General features: G+C 37.3%; 1 protein-coding gene across 3 annotated transcripts in view; it reads left to right on the top strand.

Annotated features, from left to right (window-relative positions):
- CFAP299 (cilia and flagella associated protein 299) overlaps positions 1-22709 on the top strand; it is a 604081-nt gene that overhangs the window by 434165 nt on the left and 147207 nt on the right. The window lies entirely within an intron of this gene.

Here is a 22709-nt window from a genome sequence, read left to right as displayed (position 1 = left end):
GTGAGGGTTAGGGAGGAAAGCAGAATAAACTCTGCTTTATTAGAAAGGGTAATTGATTTAAATTAGAACCTAACCTACTCTACTTAACTTTAGAGAACTTCATTTACTAGGGTCAGATTTAATACTGACATGAAGTTACCTGATACAGGATTAGCAGGGGGTGATTTTATTAATAGTCGGATAAATTATTCTGTCCTCAGCACCCTTATAGTTCTGTGCTCAGTTACTTTTACCATCTGTGAATGAGCGAGCATACATTATTAAGCTTGTGCTCTGTTTCAGGCTCTGAGACATTCATGTATTCATCACATGACTGATTTTTATCTCAGCCACCTTAGAGATGGGCAAACAGAAGCTCTGAGTAAGAAAGATTTGCCCAAGGAAATAACTCTGAGTAAGCAGACATGGGGCCTATCCTTACTGCAAATCCAGAACTGACTGTGTTTTAGCAAAGTCCTTTACATCAAGCATGAAAATCTCTTCACCGATTGACATGTGTTAAATCTACATTAATTCTTTCTGTGTGTTAGCTGTGCTGCTGAGGTAGACCACTCACCCAAGGGTGAATTTGTCTTTTAGAAAATGAAAATGTGCCTTCCCCCCGACATATTCAACCTGTAATGGGCAGATAAACATAAGTACTAATATATCTACTTGCACTTTATTACCTTAGGAGGAGTTAGTAGGACGCTTGCTCAAGATTATCCAAGAAATAAGTCAGAATCTACCTCTTTATATTCTCTCCCCCCAAATCCAAATTTTCTTGCCCTTACATGTGAATTCCCATTATAGTTCTTTTATACTATAAAATAAGATCAAGCATTACTATAATTTATTTGCTACTTTGGAGTTTTAAAACTACCAGGTTCCATTTTAAACTTTTTTTTTTTAAAGATTTTTATTTATTTGTTAGAGAGAGAGAGATACAGAGCGCAAGCACAGGCAGACAGAGTGGCAGGCTAGAGGCAGAGGGAGAAGCAGGTTCCCTGCCGAGCAAGGAGCCCGATGTGGGACTCGATCCCAGGACGCTGGGGTCATGACCTGAGCCGAAGGCAGCCGCTTAACCAACTGAGCCACCCAGGCGTCCCTAAAACTACCAGGTTCCATTTTAATTGCATTGGTTTCCTTGAGAAACAAGTTTACCTGTGGCAAAATCAATCACACACAATTTCTGCATTGTCTTCTAATTTACCTTGAAGTGTCATAGTCACAGTACAGCACAGATTTCACAGACACTGAAGGATTTGAAACTCCATGTCTTACTGGTCACAGCATGGATTTTTCCTGAACACTGGGACCATCTCAAACCACAATCAGAATACCTGTAACATACTGAAACATCTATTACATGTGGGCAAAGAACATTTCCATGATGAATCATAATCAGAAATAGTTCACACAACTCTTAAATAGCAGAAATGGTCCTCTAATGAAATTCTAATGGGACACATTTTTTAAAGCTTTCATTTATTTATTTAAGTGAGAGAAAGAGAGCGCACACAAGTGGGGGGGAGGGTTGCAGAGGGAGAAGCAGACTCCCCACATATCAGGGGGCCTGACGTGGGCTCGATCCCAGGACCCTGGATGATGATCTGAGCCAAAGGCAGACACTCAACGGACTGAGCCGCCCAGGTGCCCCATGGGACACTTATTTTTTAATATATCTTAAGCTGTGGGACTATGCAACTGAGACTTAACAATTTTCTAATTTATAATGTTGAATATATATGCATCCTCACTCAGGAGGGAAAAAAACTCTCAAGTTTTCAATGACTAGATTGTGATTGGTTTAGGAACATAAACAAAGTTCTAAGTCAAATTTTCTAACTGGTTGAAAGTTTTCTGTTATTCTAGAGAAAGGAAATGTATTGCTTAGTATGTCTTTTATTTCATGAATATAAAAGAAAATTTTCTTATTATAGATAAGAGTTTCATGGAAAAAAATACTTAAGTCTGTGAGCTTTAAAGTCAGACAGACTGGATTTTAATCCTAGCTCTGTTATTTCCTGGCATTGTGAACTTGGGCACATATTCAGCCTTGTGCTGACTCCTAGTCAAGGGATAGCGGTCAGGATAATGACACTTTCAAGAGTAGTGGTGAGAATGAAGTGAGATAATCCATGCATTCTTCCACATTAGAGGTCCTGACCATATATTAGCAATTACAGCAATTACTGGGGATAAAGTACAAATTTTGATAAGATAGAAGTAAGCCCTCCATGCACGTTAGAACCTAAAATTGAAATCAGGGAATGAGAATGTCATTAGTGAAAAAGTAAGAATAACACATGATTTGCCACAGTTTTACAAACCCTTCAATATGCAAATTGACTTTAGAAAGAAAACAAGTCTGGACTAAAAACCAGTGAGTGATGTCAAGGAGCTTAGCAGTATTACTACCTACATAAGTAATTTTATAAACTGCAGAATCTCACTGGGTAAGGAAGTTGAGACCATCTTCCCTCAAAGAATATATGTTTGAAATCCGTAAAAGCTCGTTTATGCAAATGTGTTCTTAGAAGCTTGGCAGACTACACAGAGGAGCAGGACTATCAAACATATGAACAGGGGCGCCTGGGTGGCTCAATGGGTTAAAGCGTCTGCCTTCGGCTCAGGTCATGATCCCTGGGTCTTTGGATCGAGCCCCGTGTCGGGCTCTCTGCTGGGCAGGGAGCCTGCTTCCTCCTCTCTCTCTCTCTGCTTCTCTGTCTACTTGTGATCTCTGTCTGTCAAATAAATAAATAAAATCTTTTTTTTAAAAAAGTATGAACAACTTTAGCAGAGAGCTACTAATGAAAAACTTACCAAATTAGTTGAAATTAATAACTTGATGTCAAAGTAAATTTTATCTGAAATTTCTGTAGTGTTATCATGTTATCATGCATAATTTTGTATATGGAGCTGGAAATTTATATCAGATCGGATGATAGTCCCTGACTGAATGTGAATATTCCTATTAACATCTAATTAAAATTAAATTTAATTAAGAGTCTAGTTCCTTGGTACCATTGAATTGGACCTTTAATAGCATTTAAAAAAATGACTCTGATCTCTATTACCCACTATTGACAGTAAAGCCTTTGTAGGAGCCTGGTGTTGGATAGGAAGGAGGGCATGTGTTGCAGGGAGCACTGGGTGTTTTGCTTAAACAATGAATCTTGGAACACTGAAAATAAAATAAAATTACCAAAGGAAAAAAAGGGGGGGGTGGGAGGAAACAAAGCCTTTTGTAGGCATCAGATAGAACTTTAAACCAAAATTATATCTGGGTTAATTTGGTCTCATAAGTAATTTGAGTTACTTGACTGAGTTGCAGTAAGATTTGTTCTACCTTTGGATTTAATTCCTAACCCATGAGTGCTGGACTACCCAGGTAAATATGAAAAACCTCCCAGACATAGTGAAAGAATTGAACAACTTTAAATAAGACAGAAAAACACAAGGACTGAAACAATTGTAGGTGAAGTCATGGTGTCAATATTTGATACTGTGTTCCCCCTGCATTGATTACCATCCACTCCCCAAGAAAGACATTATGAAATGGAATCTGTGAAGAACAAATGTTAGTAGTGGATTGATTTTTATCAATAAAATATGTATCTTTACCACTTTATTCTGAAAACTCTTGTGAAATCTTCGATGAAGTAAAATTCAAATAAAGAGAAAAATGCATTGACAGCCAAAACTAAATAAGTGGTTGACAAGATATTGATAGGCTGTTTACTAAATTCATGTACGTAAGAGAGAATAGAGGCTCTATTGTAGAATATTCGTCCAAAATCAGCTTTATTAATTACTAAACCAGAATCTCTTGCTTCTTTCTAAATCGTGGTGAGCCCAAGAAATCATGCAGGGGGTCAGTCATGTTCCACTTACCGTCTGTAAATGTTTGCAGATTCTTCCCAACTTCTGTCCAGTTAGCTAGAGTGTCAATTGGGAAGAAGGTCAAAGGAGAGCAAAATAAATTGCTGATGAAATTGCAGTAGGCAAACCTTCATGCAAAAGGAGGTGCCTCTAAATTTCACAAGAATGGGTTGAGTAAAATCTCAAAACCATTCTGCCCAAAGCACTCTGGTTTCTCACATTCAAGCTCCTATTAAGTTCAGCAGAAATACAGTCCTTATGTTTCTGATTCATTTTCAACTAATTCAGCACAATGTTTTGCAAGCACTTTTTGATGTTGGAGAAACATGTTGTGTTGTCTTTCCGAAGTCATTTTTTGTTGAAGCAGGACATGTTGTGTTGTCTCTCTAAAGTCATTTTTTTTTTGTTGAAGCAGGAAGTTGAAAATTAGCGCAAAGAGCAAAACAGTGTATTTTTTAAAAAACAGGAATTAGCCTAAAACTTATCAAAATATGATTGTTTTATTCATCATTTTAATTAAAGAATTTGAAAACGTTCTTATGTCAACACATGGCTTATTTTACAACAGAAAGACTAGATGCAGAAATTATAGGTGGAAGAGGGAGTAAATAATTGTAAATACATTTTGAATGCAAGGGAACAGAGGTTTTACAACACTTAGGCTTTATCCGTTTGAGGCCTGGCTTTACTCAAAATACATGTTTTTAGAAGTGGGTAAGTGCTTTGAGTTGTGGTATATATGATTATGGTATTGTTTATTTTTCACTGCTTGTTTTCATTCTATCATATTTCATTTTAAAAGAATAATAGAATTATGGGTTCTCTAATACATGCCTTGAACATGGTTTCATTATTAGCAGCTATGATGTTGGTTCATTAGTGGTCATCTGTGAGCACTTGAGACTTTCCCTCCACCATCATAGAATCTCCCAGATGCACTTCTCTCTCTCTGCCATCAAAAATAATCTTTGATATTTGAAACCTCCTGTGTTTAGAAGAAATTCTGGGAAAATGATCAATATTTAAAATGAGGCCTGCCATGTCTTCTTTTCATTTTTTTCCATCTGCCTAAGTATAATTTGAAAAGATTATGCTGTCTTTCACTTGGAGTTTCTTTAGTACAAGCATTTCATGTTCATTTAACTATAATGAATTTAATAAGTTTAGAAAAATGCATAATTAAAAACGTAAGAAGTTGCCATTCTACATTATGGCACCTCCGTTATTAATTTGTATCATTTAAGTAACTCTGTAATGTAACTCTTACTGAAATCTCTCATTAACCTTAAGCCAAGACCTGGAAATACATTTATTTGTAAATCCTGGAAACATCTCTTATTGACAACTGGCTAAATGGGAAGGAAACTAATATAAAGGATATATTTTGCAAAGGAGTATCAAATGGTGTACAGTAGAATAAGCACAGATTCAACAGGACCTCTGGGTATTAGATTGTCTGGTATTAGAGTTGAAATAAATTCTCCAAATTCATGTATTTGATCAGTGGTGTGGACCTAATTCAAAGCAAGTCTGTTTGACTCCAAATTCCATTTATGTTCTTTTATCTGATAAACACGAAGTGCATTTGCAGTTTGTGGGAGAAGCCAAGTCTATTGTAGGAGGTAAATGTGTACCAATGATTACTGTAGAGTACAGTGAGGGAGATCATTAACACGCATACAGATGTGGGAGCGTCATCAGAGAACAAGAGTCTGGTGCTGCCTAGATAGGACAGAGCAGATCTCATGGAGAAAACCACAGAAATAAGTTTTGAGATAATAGTAGGATTTCACCAAGGAAATCAGAGACTAAAAGGACTTCTGTCAAGGCCCCTGGGTGGCTCAGTTGGTTAAGCATCTGCTTTTGATTCAGGTCACGATCCTGAAGGTCCTGGGATCAAACCCCACTTCGGGTTCCCTGATCAGCAGGTAGTCTGTTTCTCCCTCTGCCCCTTCCGTGCTTGTGCCCTCTTTCTCAAATAAATAAAATCTTCAAAAAAAAAAAAAAAAAAAAGGACTCTTGTCAAAGACATTAGGGTGTTTGGAAGTCTGCATGTATCCACCTAGAGAAGGGGAAGCTTGCATTGATCCTATGGATCAATTTTTTCCCACAGAAACATAATATCAGTATATATATAATTTTAAATTTTCTAGTAGCCATATTAAAAAAGTTGGTAAAACTAATTTTAATGACATAGTGTACAGAATATTATATACTATATTTTATGCATAATATATAAAATATGTTCTCTTTGGGACACCTGAGTGGCATAATCGATTGAGCCTTCAAGTTTTGGTTTGGGCTCAGGTCATGATCTCAGGATCATGAGGGGGTTCCACAGTCAGCATGGAGCCTGCATGAGATTCTTCCTTCCTCTGTGCGTCCTGATCATGCACTCTTACTCTCTGTCTCTCTCTCTCAAATAAATAAATAAATGTTTAAAAAAATTGTCCTATTTTTTTATTCTTTATTTAGAGTCAATTTAGTTAACATATACTTATTATTAGTTTCAGGGCTAGAATTTAGTGATTCATTTTTTGCATATAACACCCCATGTTCATTTCATCAAGTGCCTCCTGGTGCCCATCATCCGATTATCCCTGCCCTCCACTCACCTTCCCTCCAGCAACACTGCTTCCTGGAGTTCAGTGTCTCTTCCTGGTTTGCTTCCTTCTGTTTTCATCTTACTATGTTTTTCCTTCCCTGTGTTCATCTGTTTTGTTTCCTAAATTCCACACATGAGGGGAATCATATGGTATTTGTCTTTTTCGAACTGACTTATTTCTCTTAGGATAATACCCTCTAGTTTCATCCACATTGCTGCAAATGGCAAGATTTCATTCTCTTCGATGGCTGAGTAATATTCCATTGTATATGTATACACCACATCTTTATCCATTCTTCTATTAACAAAAATCTGAGCTCTTTCCATATTTTATCTATTGTGGATATTACTGCCATAAATATTAGTGTGCATCTGCCCCATCAAATCACTATGTTTGTATCCTTTATATAAATACCTAGTAGTGCAATTTCTGGGTCATAAGGTAGCCTTATTTTTAACTTTTTGAGGGATCTCCATACTGTTTTCCAGAGTGGTTGCACAGGGTTGCATTTCCACCAATAGTGTAAGAGGGTTCCCCATTATCTACATCTTCACCAACATCTGTTGTTTGCTGAGTTATTACTTTAGCCATTCTGGCTGGTGTGAGATGGTAGCTCAGTGTGGTTTTGATCTGTATTTTCCAATGCTGCGTAATGCTGAGCATTTTTTCATGTCTGTTGGCCATTTGTATGTCTTCTTTGGAGAAAGGTCTGTTCATATCTTCTACCCATTTCTTGACTAGGCTTTTTGGTTTTTGGGTGCTGAGTTTGATAACTCCTTTATAGATTTTGGATACTAACTCTTTATCTGTTAAGATATTTACAAATATATTCTCCCATTCCATAGGTTGCCTTTTAATTTTGTCGAATGTTTCCTTTACTGTGCAAAAGCTTTTCATCTTGGTGAAGTCCCAATAGTTCACTTTTCCCTTTGTTTCTATTGCCTGTGGAGATGTGTCTAGCAAGAAGTTGCTGTTCCCAGGTCAAAGAGGTTGCTGCCTGTGTTCTCCTCCAGGATTGTGTTGGATTCCTGTCTCACATTTAGGTCTTTCATCCGTGTTAACTTTATTTTTATGTACTCTCACCATTGTTGTTCAACATAGTACTGGAAGTCCTAGCCTCAGCAATCAGACAACAAAAAGAAATAAAAGGCATCCAAATTAAAAAAGAAGTCAAACTTACACTCTTTGCAAATGGCACAATACTCTACATAGAAATCCCAAAACACTCCACCAAAAATTTGCTAGAACTGATACAGGAATTCAGCCAAATGGCAGGATACAAAATCAATGCACAGAAGTTAATGTATTTCTATACATTAACAGTAAGGCAGAAGAAATCAAGAAATCAAGGAATTGATCTCATTTACAATTGTACCCAAAACTGCAAGATACCTAGGAAAAATCCTAACCAAAGGTGTAAAGTATCTGTACTCTGAAAACTATAGAACACTTATGAAAGAAATTGAGGAAGACACAAAGAAATGGAAAAACATTCCATGCTCATGGATTGGAAGAACAAATATTGTTAAAATGTCTATGCTACCTAAAGCAATCTATACATTCAAAGCAATCCCTATCAAAATACCATCAGCACTTTTCACAAATCTGTAACAAATAATCCTAAAATTTGTATGGAACAAGAAAAGACCCTGAATAGACAAAGTTAAGTTGATAAAGAAAACCAAAGCAGGAGGCATCAAAATGCCAGATTTCAAGCTCTATTACAAAGCTGTAATCATCAAGATAGTACAGTACTGGGACAAAAACAAGCACATAGATCAGTGGAACAGAATAGAGAACCCAGAAATGCACCCTCAGCTCTACCATCAACTAGTATTCAACAGAGCGGGAAAGGCTATCCAATGGACACAAGACATGGTGCTGGGAAGGCCGGACAGCCACGTGCAGACGAATGAAACTGGACCGTTTCCGTACACCACACACAAATATGTTCTATTTAACTCAATATAATTTTTAAGATTCTATTTTATTTATTTGACAGAGAGGGAGAGAGACAAAAAGAGAGGGAACACAACCAGGGGGAGTGGGAGAGGGAGAAGCAGGCCTCCTGCTGAGCAGGGGCTTGCTTGAGTGGGGCTCAATCCCAGGGCCCTGGGATCGTGACCTGAGCTGAAGGCAGATGCTTAACGACACAGCCACCCAGGTGCCCCTCGATATATTTAATATATATTATTTTAACATAAAACAAAAATTATTAATGAGATGTTACATTTTTTATATTAAGCTGTGAAATTCCCATGTGTATTTTACACTCATGACAATCTTAATTAGGACTAACCACATCTCCAGTGCTTAATAGGTACACTGGTCTAGTAGCTACTATCCTGAGTGATTTGGCTATAGGCAATAGTAAACATTTTAAGCAGGGGAATAATACAACCAGTTTATGCCATTGTGCTGGCAGTTTGAAAGGTGAATTAAAGATTGGAAGCTGGGCGCCTGGGTGGCTCAGTGGGTTAAGCCACTGCCTTCAGCTCAGGTCATGATCTCAAGGGTCCTGGGATCGAGTCCCGTATCGGGCTCTCTGCTCAGCAGGGAGCCTGCTTCCCTCTCTCTCTCTGCCTGCCTCTCTACTTGTGATCTCTCTCTGTAAAATAAATAAATAAAATCTTAAAAAAAAAAAAAAAAAAAAAAAGATTGGAAGCTGAATACTGCTGAGAGGTTTTGGCAGCAGTCCATTCCGTGATGAGAATTGGAACTGAAGTAATGATCATGCAAGTGGCATTGGAAGGTGGATCAGTGGTGGAGCTGAATGGACGTTACTGATCACTTTGTCGTGGGTACCAGGGAGCAAGAGGTCCTGCGGATGATGAAAGTTTTGATCTGGACAGGTTGACGGTTGGTTGTTTTATGTTTGACTCTGTGCAACAGATTGTAAGGGTTAGGAGCAATGATTTCAGTGCCAGTATTCTTGGGTTTGAATCCTGTCTGCTTCCTAGAAGTGAGTCTGTGGGCAAATTACTTAGCCTCTCTGGGCTTTAGTGTGCTTTTCTGTTAAGTGGAGAGAACAGCTTACCTTTCTCGCGGTTGTTCATAAATGTGCCCCGCATGGAGCAGTGTTCGGCAAACTACTAAATGATATCAGTGCTAGCTATAATTTTAATCTCCTGAAAATTGATCATTTATGTATAAATTTATGAGGGCATAACACTAATAACTAAAATGTTGAGTTACCTAGAGCACCCATAACCTGCCTACATAAATGAGAATTTTTTGACCCGTTTTTTACTTTTACATCTAATAGTGGAATCATTAAAACATAGGAAAGTTCTTTTTTTTCTTTTAAAGATTTTATTTATTTATTTATTTATTTATTTGTCAGAGAGAGAGAGAGCACACAATTATGCAGAGAGGCAGGCAGAGGCAGAGAGAGAAGCAGGCTCCCCACTGAGCAAGGAGCCTGATGTGGAACTCAATCCCAGGACCCCAGGATCATGACCCAAGCCAGAGGCAGCAGCTCAACCAACTGAGCCACCCAGGTGCCCTGGAAAGGTCTTTAAAAGAGTATTGTAAGCCTTTTTATGAGTATAATGGAGGCATATATTTTGTCAGTATATTAGCAAATGTGATTGAACTTAAGAAAATTTATTTTACTCTTACTCATATACAGTGGACCCTTGAACATCATGGGTTTAAATGTGTAGGCCCACTTAGAAGGATTTTTTTTTTACAAATACAGTACTGTAAATGTACTTTCTCTTGTGATTTTCTTATAACATTTTCTTTTCTTTAGCTTACTTTATTAAGAATACAGTGTGTAATATACACAACATACAAAATATGTGTTAATAGACTGTTTATGTTATCTGAAGGCTTCTGGTCAACAGTAGGCAACTAGTAGTTAAATTTTGGGGAAATCAGGAGTCATCCGTGGCTCTTTGACTGTGCAGGGGCTCCGTATCTCTAACCTCTGTGTTGTTCAGGGGTCAACATTAGTTACAGACTTCTGTTGCAGTTTGTGAAGTTTTCGTGCAGATGACACATAAATTTAATGCTTTAACCATTGCCTCTCCCATTCTTCTCTACTCTAGAAATTATTTCTACCAATTTGTTTCTTATTATCCATGCACCTTATCTTTTTTTTTCATTTATTTATTTTCAGCATAACAGTATCATTATTTTTTCATCACACCCAGTGCTCCATACAATCCGTGCCCTCTATAATACCCACCACCTGGTACCCCAGCCTCCCACTCCCCGCCACTTCAAAACCCTCAGATTGTTTTTCAGAGTCCATAGTCTCTCATGACTCACCTCCCCTTCCAATTTTTATCCGCATAACTTATCTCTCAATAATTTCAAGGAACAATGATGCCTTAGAGTACTATTATGTCCCAAATGACCTTGACAAATTGAAAATTGTCAAACTTGTAGAAGATGTGATAACAAGGAAATGATCACTACTGTGTCTGAGAGTATCCTATATTGTCACTCAATCTTTGCACTAATCCCATTACCGAAATTTCGATTTTACAGATAAAGAATTTAAGACACACAGAAGTTAAACTGTCCATTATCATTTTGAAATTTTCTTTTTAAGAATACAAACGTAAACTTCAGGATGTAATATTTAGGTTGTATATCTGAAGGAAATTTTGAGAAAGGGTTGTTTGGGATAATACTGAGAGAAACATCACATTTACAAACGTTTGCTATAGTCTTTATAAAAGCCTTATCAGAGTACAATTTATGTCACCATGATTTTAAAGAAGAAAAGAAAAAGTGATATAAGTAGGATCTTTACATTGAATTACAAAGCTTCATGAAAGTAGATTCCACATGTCTTTAATTCCTAAAATAAATTATTTTAAGTTAAAGCAAAAATGTATTTAGCAAATAAAGTGGCAGTTTTTGAAAACCTATTCAGAGTACAGTAATATGCTAAAAGTTCTGAGAATACAAACAAATGTAATAATCTCTGTGCACAAGGATGCTATCTTACTGTAATATACTCATGGAAGTTATAATAGTTAATAACATGTAAAATAATAATAAATTAGATATAAGAAGGGCATCCTAAATAACAAGACAATAAAATACTAAATAGCAGCTAAGGGAGGCTGTGGGCTCACTTTTCTCTGTGCACTTTTAGAAAGAAGGTAATTAGATATTCATGCTGATTGATTTAATTATTGAGTTGGATGATTTATTGAGTACATTCTGTGTGCCACTTGACAAGCATATTGTACATTTTATCATTTAACATCAGGTCCTGTTATAGAGATTCATCCATAAGTCCTTTTCTTCCACCTCTGTTGAAATTTTCAGAAAAAGACACTTTGCTCGCTTTCTAAGGCCATGTTACTGAATATCCGTCTTCTGGATAATAGATATTGAGCACTTGCTATGTGGAAAGCCTTATACTAGGGTCTAGATTTGTAAAAGTGTCCTTAAAGAACTTTCCAAAGCAGTCAGATACAGAACCAAAATATAAGAGGAAATAGTTCTATTGTTAAGAAGTTTGCAAAGATAAATTCCTTCAACAAATTTTACTAAACCCATTAGCCAGGCACTGTTCTAGACTTAGATCACTGGAGATACATTAAAAGCAAAACCAGAAAAATCCCTGCCCTATGGAATTCATTTTCCGGTGCTATTGGACCGTCTATGAAGACATAATCAACTCCAGTGATTGCAAAGAGTCAGTAGAAACAACACAGAGCCAGGACATTCAAGGAGGGTTTAGAAGGATGCACTGGAACTTGCTTGGTCAGCAAGGAGTTGTGGGACATTGCCAGAGGAAGAGGAGGACGTCCCAAAGGCACTGAGGGAGGCCGGGGTACCGTGGTATCTGTTCACACACAACATTCCCTTCCTCCTAGATGGTCAAATAAAAAGGAAAGGAAAAAACCTATTAGATCATAGAAAATATCATGACATGTCTAGGGTATATCTTGCTAATTTTTAATCATCTGAAGATGTTAGCTTTATTGTTAATAGTTGTAAAAGTATAGACTCAATTACACTAAGTTACTTTGAAAATAAGGAAGAATTACTTTTGGACTCATCCATGAAGGATGGCAGTTTATAGATATAAAGTCACAAACAAGTGCTTCTTTTTCTTTGGAAGCAAATTATCCCTCTGAACCAAAGGTTCTGTACTTTAAAGAGGGATTTTTTTTAAAGATTATAAACTTATTTGTAATGAGGTGAAAAATAAATCTCTACATTTTGGCATTGCATTTTGCCCACAGATAAAGCCAAATATTTTAATTTTTTAACTTTTATTATGTTATGTTAGTCACCACACCATCATTAAAAATATTTTAAGTAAGGAATTATCTTTATAATAAAGTCCAACCATTGCAAAAATCGCCACATAGGAATCCATTATTATTTTCCATGTTAGTTTAGATTCGGATTAATATATTCCTCTGCCAGCTTGTGAAGTATTTAATAGTTACTGCACTACGCCATCCCACATTTGTTTTAGGGTATACTCATTTATTGCAAAGAAATACCAGAGAAAAATCAGAGATTATTTAGGGAATTTATTTAATACTTTAAAAAATGCGGAGACTTGAATACAATACATAAAATGAGACAGTTAATAAAGATGCTTTAGGAGGAAAATAGGACATTCTTAAAATCTGATCTTAAAAAGGGTTCCTGAATATTAATATTAGGTCATGGCAGTGTACTGAAAAGACGTTACTCTTTTGCTCTAATTGCTTTTAAGAAAGGCTTTCACATTGAGTAAACATGACAAAAAGCATTCATTAAAAAAATATCATTCTGATAGTAATTTACTGTATTCCCCTGATGGATGACATTTTTCAGACATTTTGAAGCTTATATGCTAGGAAGCCTCAGTTCAGTAATGATGTATCTGGTAGTTAAAATAAAACCATAATCCATTTCACTGCGGGTCATAATGAAAAATCAGGGGTGTTGAGGGGGAGTGAGGGGACCTCACTGGTTTGCATCTAAAATTTGCATGCAGAAACAAAACAGGAAAAACCAAAAAGAGAATTAGACCACGGACCATGAGCATTTTAAACAGTGTTATTGAGGAGCAAAGAAACAAGGTGGGGATGGGGAGGGGGAAGCAATGTATTTTAAAAATCTGGAACTTTAAAAATGTTATACATACAAGATTTTATATGGAATTATTTAAAAGTTCATAAAATTATATTTCAGTTTTTCCATATTGATACTGAAATACTGAAATGTTGAGTTAAACTAATTATTTTGGCTGCTAAAATTTTCTAAGATGCATATGTTTACCATTATGACAAAACCATATTTGTTCAGAGTTCTTTTGGTTACTAATCAAAATTACATTCGAAGAAGGAATTTGGCATTCATAGATCATGATCTGCTGCTACCCTGGATGACCTTCATGTGCCTGCAAAAGGGTGGAAGCTTAGCTTAACCTGAAGTTCCAAACATAGTTATGTGTTGTCTGTATTTTAAGTTATTTTCCTACAGAACAGCGCCATAATTTCACAGGGAAAAAAAGTGGAACTTAATTTTTAATTCATATGTATGTTTTGTAATGCTCTAAAATTCATTCTTAATTCTGATGTGCACGGAATTCACTGGGTTGTGTGAAGTAAACTTCTTCGATTTCAGTGTGTGTTAGATGGTCAGCCATAATGCTTTTACACTGGGTGTGTAGGGATCCTTTCTGGTTTTCCATAAAAGAACCATTTCAAAAGCTGCAAACCTGCCATTCCATGTGCTACACATGTTAGACATTAACTAATGTGATTTTTCAAGCATCTCTTACATATGACACATTTAGGACTAAATGCTTGCGAGAGTCTTGATTCTGAGAGCCACAATTATAGGTTAGAGCCCATTCTCCCTTTTTATTTGTGGTTAGGTTTTAATGTGGTCATGGTACATAGTCGCATGATTTACAATCAGATGGATTAGCCACTGACTTATGCCTCACATAAGCATTATAAATTCATATCCTTACCTTCCAGATGCAGGGAAAATGCAGAGACCTTTTTATAATGGATTATTCAGACCATTTTGCGTAGGAAAAAGCCAATCCAAAGCAAAAAGAGCTTTCACATATGGTATCCATAGTGGTGACACTATTTTACAGAAAATGCTCAGATGAAGCAAAAACATCTTTGACAAAGACTAAAAAACAAAAATAAAAACAAAACACACACACACACACACAAAAACCAAACCAAACCAAACCAACCAACCACCTATTTATAGCTACAGCTCAAGCTGTCAAATTTAGAGTAAACCTTTTGCCTGTAACCACATTTGCAGCCGCATTCTTCGGGCTAATTGCAGGCTATTCCTGCTTTGCATGGAGACATCTGTACCGTGGCACACCCTGTAATTCGGTGGCAAGGGATCTCTCATGATTTGGTTGATAGTGTATTACAGCAAAAGCCTTTGGGTGGGAACAGGAGGATTGCATTGTTTCAATCGAGGTGACAAAAAGTGAAACCCACAGCATATGCCCTGCAAGTGTTCTAGAATGTTCCATATTTTATCTTAGCTGTAGTGGGAGACTTTTTAAATCCTATGAAAGAAAAAAAAAGGGGGGGGGGGGAAAGAGGTGTTTTCAGACAACCAGGATCATTCCCGCCAGCATCTGTTTGAAATGAGTCACATGTCATCGCCTCTGCCCTAGTTCAGGTCTCTATCACCGCTGCACTATTTACTGCAAAATCTTCTTAGTACAAGAGTCTCCTATCAGACGGCATCACGGTCCCCATTCTTCAGTCTCTTCTGGACGCTCAGCACCGGCACAGTCCTCCCAACCCCTGTCTCTGTTGCCTCACACCTCCTTTCAGAACCGTCGGCGGCTCCCATTCGCTGTACATTCTCTCACCTGGCTCTCACAGACCGTGAAAAGCGGTTCCTAAACCCCTTTCCTAGCGGTGCCCCTTCCTGTAGTACTAAATCACCGTCCTGTTTGGAGTTGTCTATGGGCCCCTGAATTCAGATCGTCTAGGTTTGAGGTCCAGGCACATCACTTACCGGGCACATGACTGGCAACCAGTGGTTTAACCACCTTGGCGCTCAATATCTTCATCTATAAAGTGGGCTCTAATAATTGCACCCACATTTTAGGGGTTTGGTGAGGATTCAGCGTCTTAATAATACACACAAAACACTTAGTGCCTAGTAAGCGCACACCCCGATAGCTCTTTATTGCTGTTGTTTACTCGGGTGTGCATACTGGGTGTGCATACTGGGTGTGCATACTGGGTGTCCTCCAGCGGAATCTTCCCTCCAGAAGTGTGTGGCCTGGCAAACAGGTCTGTCTTTCTTTCTTTTTTTTTTTTTTTTTTTTGAATTTTCATACTCTTTAGACTGATCTTATTTTCTAATAACTTGTTACTTACCCGGTTGTTGGCTGAAATTTCATCGGAGTTCTCTGCCTCTGTGAGCACTAATGTGCCCATCTGTGGTGAATTAAGCAGTGTCCCTCCCTCCAAATCCACATTCTTCCTGGATCCCAGAGTGTGATGTTATTTGGAGATGGCGGCCTTGAAGATGTAATTAATGAAGAATCTTGAGATAAAACTGTGTTGCATTTACAGTGGGCCCTAAGTCCACTGACAGATATGCTGCTGCTTTTTTTTTTTTTTTTTTAAGATTTTATTTATTTATTTATTTGACAGAGAGAAACCCAGTGAGGGAGGGAATGTAAGCAGGGGGAGTGGGGGAGGGAGAAGCAGGCTTCCGGCTGAGCCCAGGACCCGGGGCCATGATCTTAGCCACCCAGGCGCCTGAAGATACCCTTCTAAGAAGAGAGGACACCGACAAGACGGAGAAGACCGTGTGTAAACCGAAGAGAGATTCAGAGATCGCATCTACAAGCGGTGGGACACCAAGGGTCACACGGCACCAGAGTCTAGAAGAACAGCATGGGACAGTTTCTCACTCCAAGCCTCCAGAAGGAGCCAACCCTGCCCACACCTGGATTTCAGACTTCCAGCCTTCAGAACTAGGAGAAAGTTCCTACTGTTATAAGTCACCAGTTTGTGGTAATTTATTGTGAGAGCCTCTGGAAATTAATATTGTGAGCATCACTTTACCATCTGGCACTTCCAAGTCTCAGTTCTGTTCCCACCTATGCAGTGGAACCTTCACTACTTAAATCACTCCAGCCTGACAGAAACACACCCTGTGCCGAACTGCCATTGAAATGAGGCCTCTGCCCCCTTCACGTGGAGCTTCTCTTACTTGCTGCTTTTATACGTGTTCCACAGCAGGACTATGAACTTATAAGGATGAATGCTGAGCCCCACACATTTTTATGCCCTGATGGTAATTTCAGTACCATAGGCTATGATAAATGTTAATTGATTGATCCAAATTGCCTCTGAACTTTATGAAAAATATGGTTCATAAAAGTATGGAAATGTGCCATAAAAACGACCCACTTCAGTTGCAATCACCTTTCACCAGGATGTTGTTAGTTTGCATCTACAAAATGTATATTTAAATACCTTTTCAGGGACACCATGTCACATTGATAGCCAGAAGCTTATATCCATATGCACTACTATTATAAATGCATAAATATAACATTTTCCCAAAATAACTACAGATATTAGTTGTGATATGTGGCTACATCTTATAGTTCTTTAGAACATGACTTAATGGTACAAATTATCAACTATGATAATAATTTGATTCTCATGCAAGTATTTTATTCATTCACTGAAAATCCATGCTTGAAAATGGGGAACCCAAACATGCCATCTAGTTGATGTGATGGGTGTCCTGGTAACTGTTTCTCTGAGTTATTAATAATCAGTACTTCAAGGATGTGGCAAGGCCAGGGATTTCATGTCCTTATCGCCTGGCTGGTTTTGCAGCTAAAGACTGTCCCGTTTACCAGAGCTGGCTCACTCACCAATTTGTGGTCATTAAGAGGAGTGACCTGCCAACGCTGGGCCCACTGTGTCCACTTTGTGTCCAGAGGGCAGCAAATTGAGAAGGTGCATTGCAGGAAAGCCCAATGTAAAGGGACTTCAAAGTTCAAAGTTAAGGCATCTGGCACTGAAGACTTGAGAGGTTAATCTAGGTGTCAACTGAAGGTCTAGAGACACAAATGCTTGGAAGAGCACGTGGTCAAGCACATGGTCGAGCACACGAAATACAAAGGCAGAAAATTGGAAAGGATCAGGGAATTCAGCAGATCCAGAATAAAAGCAGGATTACGGGAGGTAGGAAATATATAAAAATGCAAATATATATATATTATATATATAGTAAATATATAAAAATGATGTTAAGAAAAATTAGATATGTGTACACCCTCCCAAAAAAATGAAATACAAAGTAGCTGAAAAATAAGATTATATGAAAAGGTATTGCAGTAACAGCCACAAAGTTCTCAGTGGGACATGGAGTCTCTTTTCAATGATTCCAAGCGTGATGTATTCATATATTCTTCAATTCCAAAAATAGAACTTGTGAAAGGAGTGAATAATGTATGTCTGTCATCTGTACCCAGAAAGATAACTTGACCAATGGGCCACAGCTGAAGGAACTATTTTTCTATTGCCTTGATTTTTTTTTTCATCAAGGCTTATTGATCACACATCAGGAGCTGAAATCTTCTCTAGACCATTAGCCCCCACCTTCCATGAGACTGCAGAGCTGGCTGGACGCACTGATACTATGCAAGCACAGGTGACAAGTGTTTGGAAAGAGGCCTGTGTGCAGGGGGTCACATATTCCATGAGAGCCTCCTCCCTTATCTGGAAATTGAATAAGGAAGCGTCCCAGAAGAGATGTCCCTTAAACTGAAAAAGGAAGCTCTGATAAAGTGGCAGGAGCCCTAAATTCCATCATGAAAAGTTATTGCACATATCCATTTACTGACTTCCCAGGTATTTTTGAACCACCTGCCATTTTCAAGGCACTACAGAGGGCTTGAAAAACCTTCAGAGAGTTATAATCTCATCTGAATATTTCAGTTCAATATAGGCAACAGTTGTTTTCAAACTCATAAAAACTTTCACCTAGGAATAGTAGAGCATTTGTATTTAAAATGTAATGGGCTACAGAGGAAATTCATTAGTTGATAATAATTCACATAAATAATCTCCAGATCATTTTGTCCTAAAGACTGGCTGAAATATGCTTGTAAGTTCAGTATTGATTATTACAGTGTATGTTGGTTTCATATTTCACATTTGAGTCTAACAACATCACTAATACATTTATTTATGGGCATACTCATTGAAGCCTGCGAACATTTCTGTAAGAGATTATTGACAGTTCACACAAAGTTATTTTCTATCACAATGTTTTATTAGTCAACTTTCAGAAAGTGTTAGAGAAAAATGTGTTGCTTTAAAACATTTTAACTGAACATGTCACGATACAAGAATAATGTGAAAAATGATCATCACTTGTTAAGTTATAGCATCTAGCAGACATATTAAATTCTCATTCTTCTAGTATGTGCAGTCATGGCCATGCATATAGCAAGAATCTATGTACTTAATTAAAGCATACTTGTTAGAACAGAGAAAAAGCTTATATCATCAAAGTTTAGATTGTCATTAAATATATGAGAAAAATTATTATCATGGGTCTTTGGGCATAATAAATTGAGAAGCAATTTTCTATCACTCAGCAGCTAGATTTATGAAAAGCGGATTTCTATGAACAAAGGAACTGTTGTGGACTTAAGCTTATCCTTAAATCTATATTATTCAGAGAATTTTTGTGACAATCAAGGAGAGTTACATATAGTGTAGGATACTTAGCAAAGGGTCAAAGTAGTTCTCTGTATGTATTCACAGAAATGACATCTTCTGTTCTCCTAATATATTTATTAGAGATGGGTGTCTTGTCCAAATAATAAGCCCTCTGGGCTAGTGAATGAATCCTACGGCTCATCAACTATATCTGTACCAAATGAGACAGAATTTATATGACACAAGACTTTCATTTAATTGACATAGAATTTAGATATTTAGAAATTGAAGTTCATTTAAACATCTGTTTTGAGGGTTGGGAGGAAATAGATATGTGAGTAATCATAACAGGTGTTGTAAGACAAAGAAATAAATAAAAATAACACCAACAAATAATTGCCAGAACTATAAGTACAAATTTGAGGCCAGACCTGATGTAAGCAAAAATATGCTCTAATTCTTAACCAGAAAAGAAAATAAAAAGAGAGAGAAAGAGAAAGGAAGGAAGAAAAGAAAAGAAAAAAACAGCAAATTTGAGGAAGTATTTGCAAAGTCCTTAACTTATTGTGAAATTAGTTGGATCAATTTGTCTGAATTTATTGGCATTGCTAAATAAAGATAGGTTGCATTTGATCTTATTTTTTGTCTTCTAGTAAGACAGAAATTTACAGTAATTTATTCTAGATATTCCAGTCTGTGGGCCTGCATAAATGTCAGCTACCTCTTGAAAGTACTGCAAACTTTTATTTAGCACCATTACTTTTTCTTCTTCTGTCTTCTGTCATTGCTCTCTCCCAGAATTCTAAGTAGAACTCTGCAGCTCAAAGCTTTGTAAAGTGTGTTTGAGTGGGTTGAACTCTATTACACTTCATCACTTCCCTTAACAAGTGAGCTAATGGTGTCCTTTCCTTTTAAAATGTGTATCGAGACATCCACACATGTTCCACAGCAACCCCCCAAACTTGTTAAAGCACGTGCCTATTTCATGCTCTGGAAGTGCACTTGATGTTGGCACTTGGTATCAAACACATATGGACACAAGTGTCATCATGTCATTAGTAAATCCATAAGAGAGACATTTGTCCATATTTATATTGGGGTTTGAAGGCCTTAGAGAGTTTCAACAAAAAAAATGAATACTTGAGCCAGAACACACATTCCATAGAAAAATATGTAAGAAATCAACTCCCTGGTGAGTTTTGTGTTCGTATAATTTTTTTTCCCTAAGATTCTTTGTAATTTGGGAGTAATTTAATGTCTCCAACTTGTTTAAGCTTTAAGTATGTGATTTAAAATACTTCCTTAGTTATTTTTACTTGCTTTCAGCTATTAATTTAAAATGGAAGTTAAAAAAATTGATTTCCTTTCTTAATAAATTAAACAGTTTGGCTTACAGGAACTCCCAACTGAATACTGACACTAGAAAAATAAGCAGGGCAAAACTTGAGTTTAACCTCTTATCTCTTTAAGGACAGTCAAGGGAAGAAAAAATATTAAGGAACAAGACTTTGTTCTAGGTTAAAGTCTGCATTGAAAATTCTTACCCAGATATCAAGATAGTAAGGTAGTACCCCCAAGAGATGTAAAATCCAGAAAATGTGTCACCCATACATCTCAAATGGATGCCTGTTCTGTGCCCATAGACACGTACATATGTACACCTGCATGCTCAGTACAAGAAGTTGGCCAGTGCAATCAGCCTCTGAATTCACCAAGGGCAAACTGGAGTTATCAAGTACAAATAAAAGCAAATAAACCAAACTTGCCAAAATTTGATGAAAATCAATAGCCAAAGAGAAGTGCCAACCTCAATAAACAGAAGATTTAGCAACCAAAAAGTTAAGACTGAAAACAAAGAAAAACTTTAGAATTGCCATTTAACGTACCCAGAGTTGAGAAGATATTGCATCTATAAAACAAAGTTAAGCTATTATGTGAGATAAATAAAAAACTATAAAATCAAAAATATGATGTAACAGTGATGCAGATTTTTTCTCTCAGCTTGCTCCCAACTCCTCTGTAGCATAGTTTACTGCATGCTAGAGACTGGAAAGTTTGTAGTTCTCAAATGGCCTTGCCACTTGGGTTTTCTGTGGGACCTACCTAGCTTCTTAAAAGGAGGATGCAATGTGTGAGGTTTGGAAGAAGTAGTGAACATGCTGAGGTGTGGGCTACACTTTAGCTGCTTTTGTGTCTGCTGGCAGATCCAATTAGGAGGTATTTGGCTTTTCTATGGCAGCTCCAGGAGAGGTCCAGGTGACTGTTCTCTGGCTTCATGGGCATTCAGAAGCAGCATGTGACATCTGTTTACTGGTACATGTCAGGGCTGAGGTCGCATAGTCTTGTAGCCAGCAGGGATGGAATGCAATGGCACCTTATCACTGGGTTGTGCACATGGAGCCAGCAGTGGTGGTGGCCGAACCTCCATGTTAGCAAGGAGGGTGTGTGCTGTGGGGAGTGCTGTGAATGGTGTCAGACTGATGATTCACAGACCTGCACCCCTGAAACAAATAATACATTATATGTTAGTAAAAATACATAACATACATACATACATACATAAAATATTTTTTTAAAAAAAGCTCTTGGCCCTTTCCCCGGCCGCTCTATCACATTCTGGGAGTTGCTTTTCGATTTCTCCATCACAGACTGCTCGTCCCAAACTTTACATCGTTTTGTACACATCTAATTCCATCTATTAAATTTTTTCTGCTTTAACTAGACAGAGTACCATTGAATGTTGGTTGATATATGTGGTTATCTAAATAGTACAGCTTCATATATAAAAGCTGAAGTACAAAACAGACACATTTGAAGACTGAATTACTGAGCGGGAAGATCAAACTAATCTCTAAAATGTAACAAAAAGATCCAAAGATGGAAAATATAAAAGAGAAATGGAAGGACAAAAGATAAATTTAGGTGTTCTTTCATTTTTCTAGTAGGAGTTCTAGAAGGATAGGACTGAGAAAATGCAAGGGAAGAAGTAAACAAATAAAAAGAAGAAATTCCCAATACTGAAAACAATGTTCAGAGTCCGGTTTCAGAAAGTCACTAACTAAAGACCATTTCAATTCTAATTACTTACAATTACCGTAGCAAGAGGGTTGTATACCAACAGTATGAAGTGAACTTAAGAAAGAGGAAGGCACTGGATGCCTGCATTACGCAGTCAGTTAAGCATACAGACTCTTGGTTTTGGCTCAGGTTCTAATCTCAGGGTAGTGAGATGGAGCCCCACATTGCGCTCTGTGCTCAGCATAGAGTCAGCTTACATTCCTCTCTCCCTCTGCCCTTTCTCCTGTGCTCTCTCTGTCTCTGTCCCTCTCTAAAATAAATACATCTCAAAAAAAAAAAAAAAAAAGAAGAAGAAGAAGAATACATCAAATTAAATATGTTTATAGCAAGGAACGGTGACACATTAGTTTAAAAATAAGATGGCAGGAAAAGTAAAATAGCAGACATATTGCTAATAACAAAAATATGAATTGATTAAATTTATCTATTAAAATAGATACTACATTCATGAATTCATTGTAAGCATACTATGGAGTCCTGAAGTGTTCTCCAGTCT

This window comes from Mustela lutreola, chromosome 1, assembly GCF_030435805.1.
Source record: "Mustela lutreola isolate mMusLut2 chromosome 1, mMusLut2.pri, whole genome shotgun sequence".
Taxonomy (NCBI): domain Eukaryota; kingdom Metazoa; phylum Chordata; class Mammalia; order Carnivora; family Mustelidae; genus Mustela; species Mustela lutreola.
This window is presented reverse-complemented; position numbering and strand designations above follow the sequence as displayed.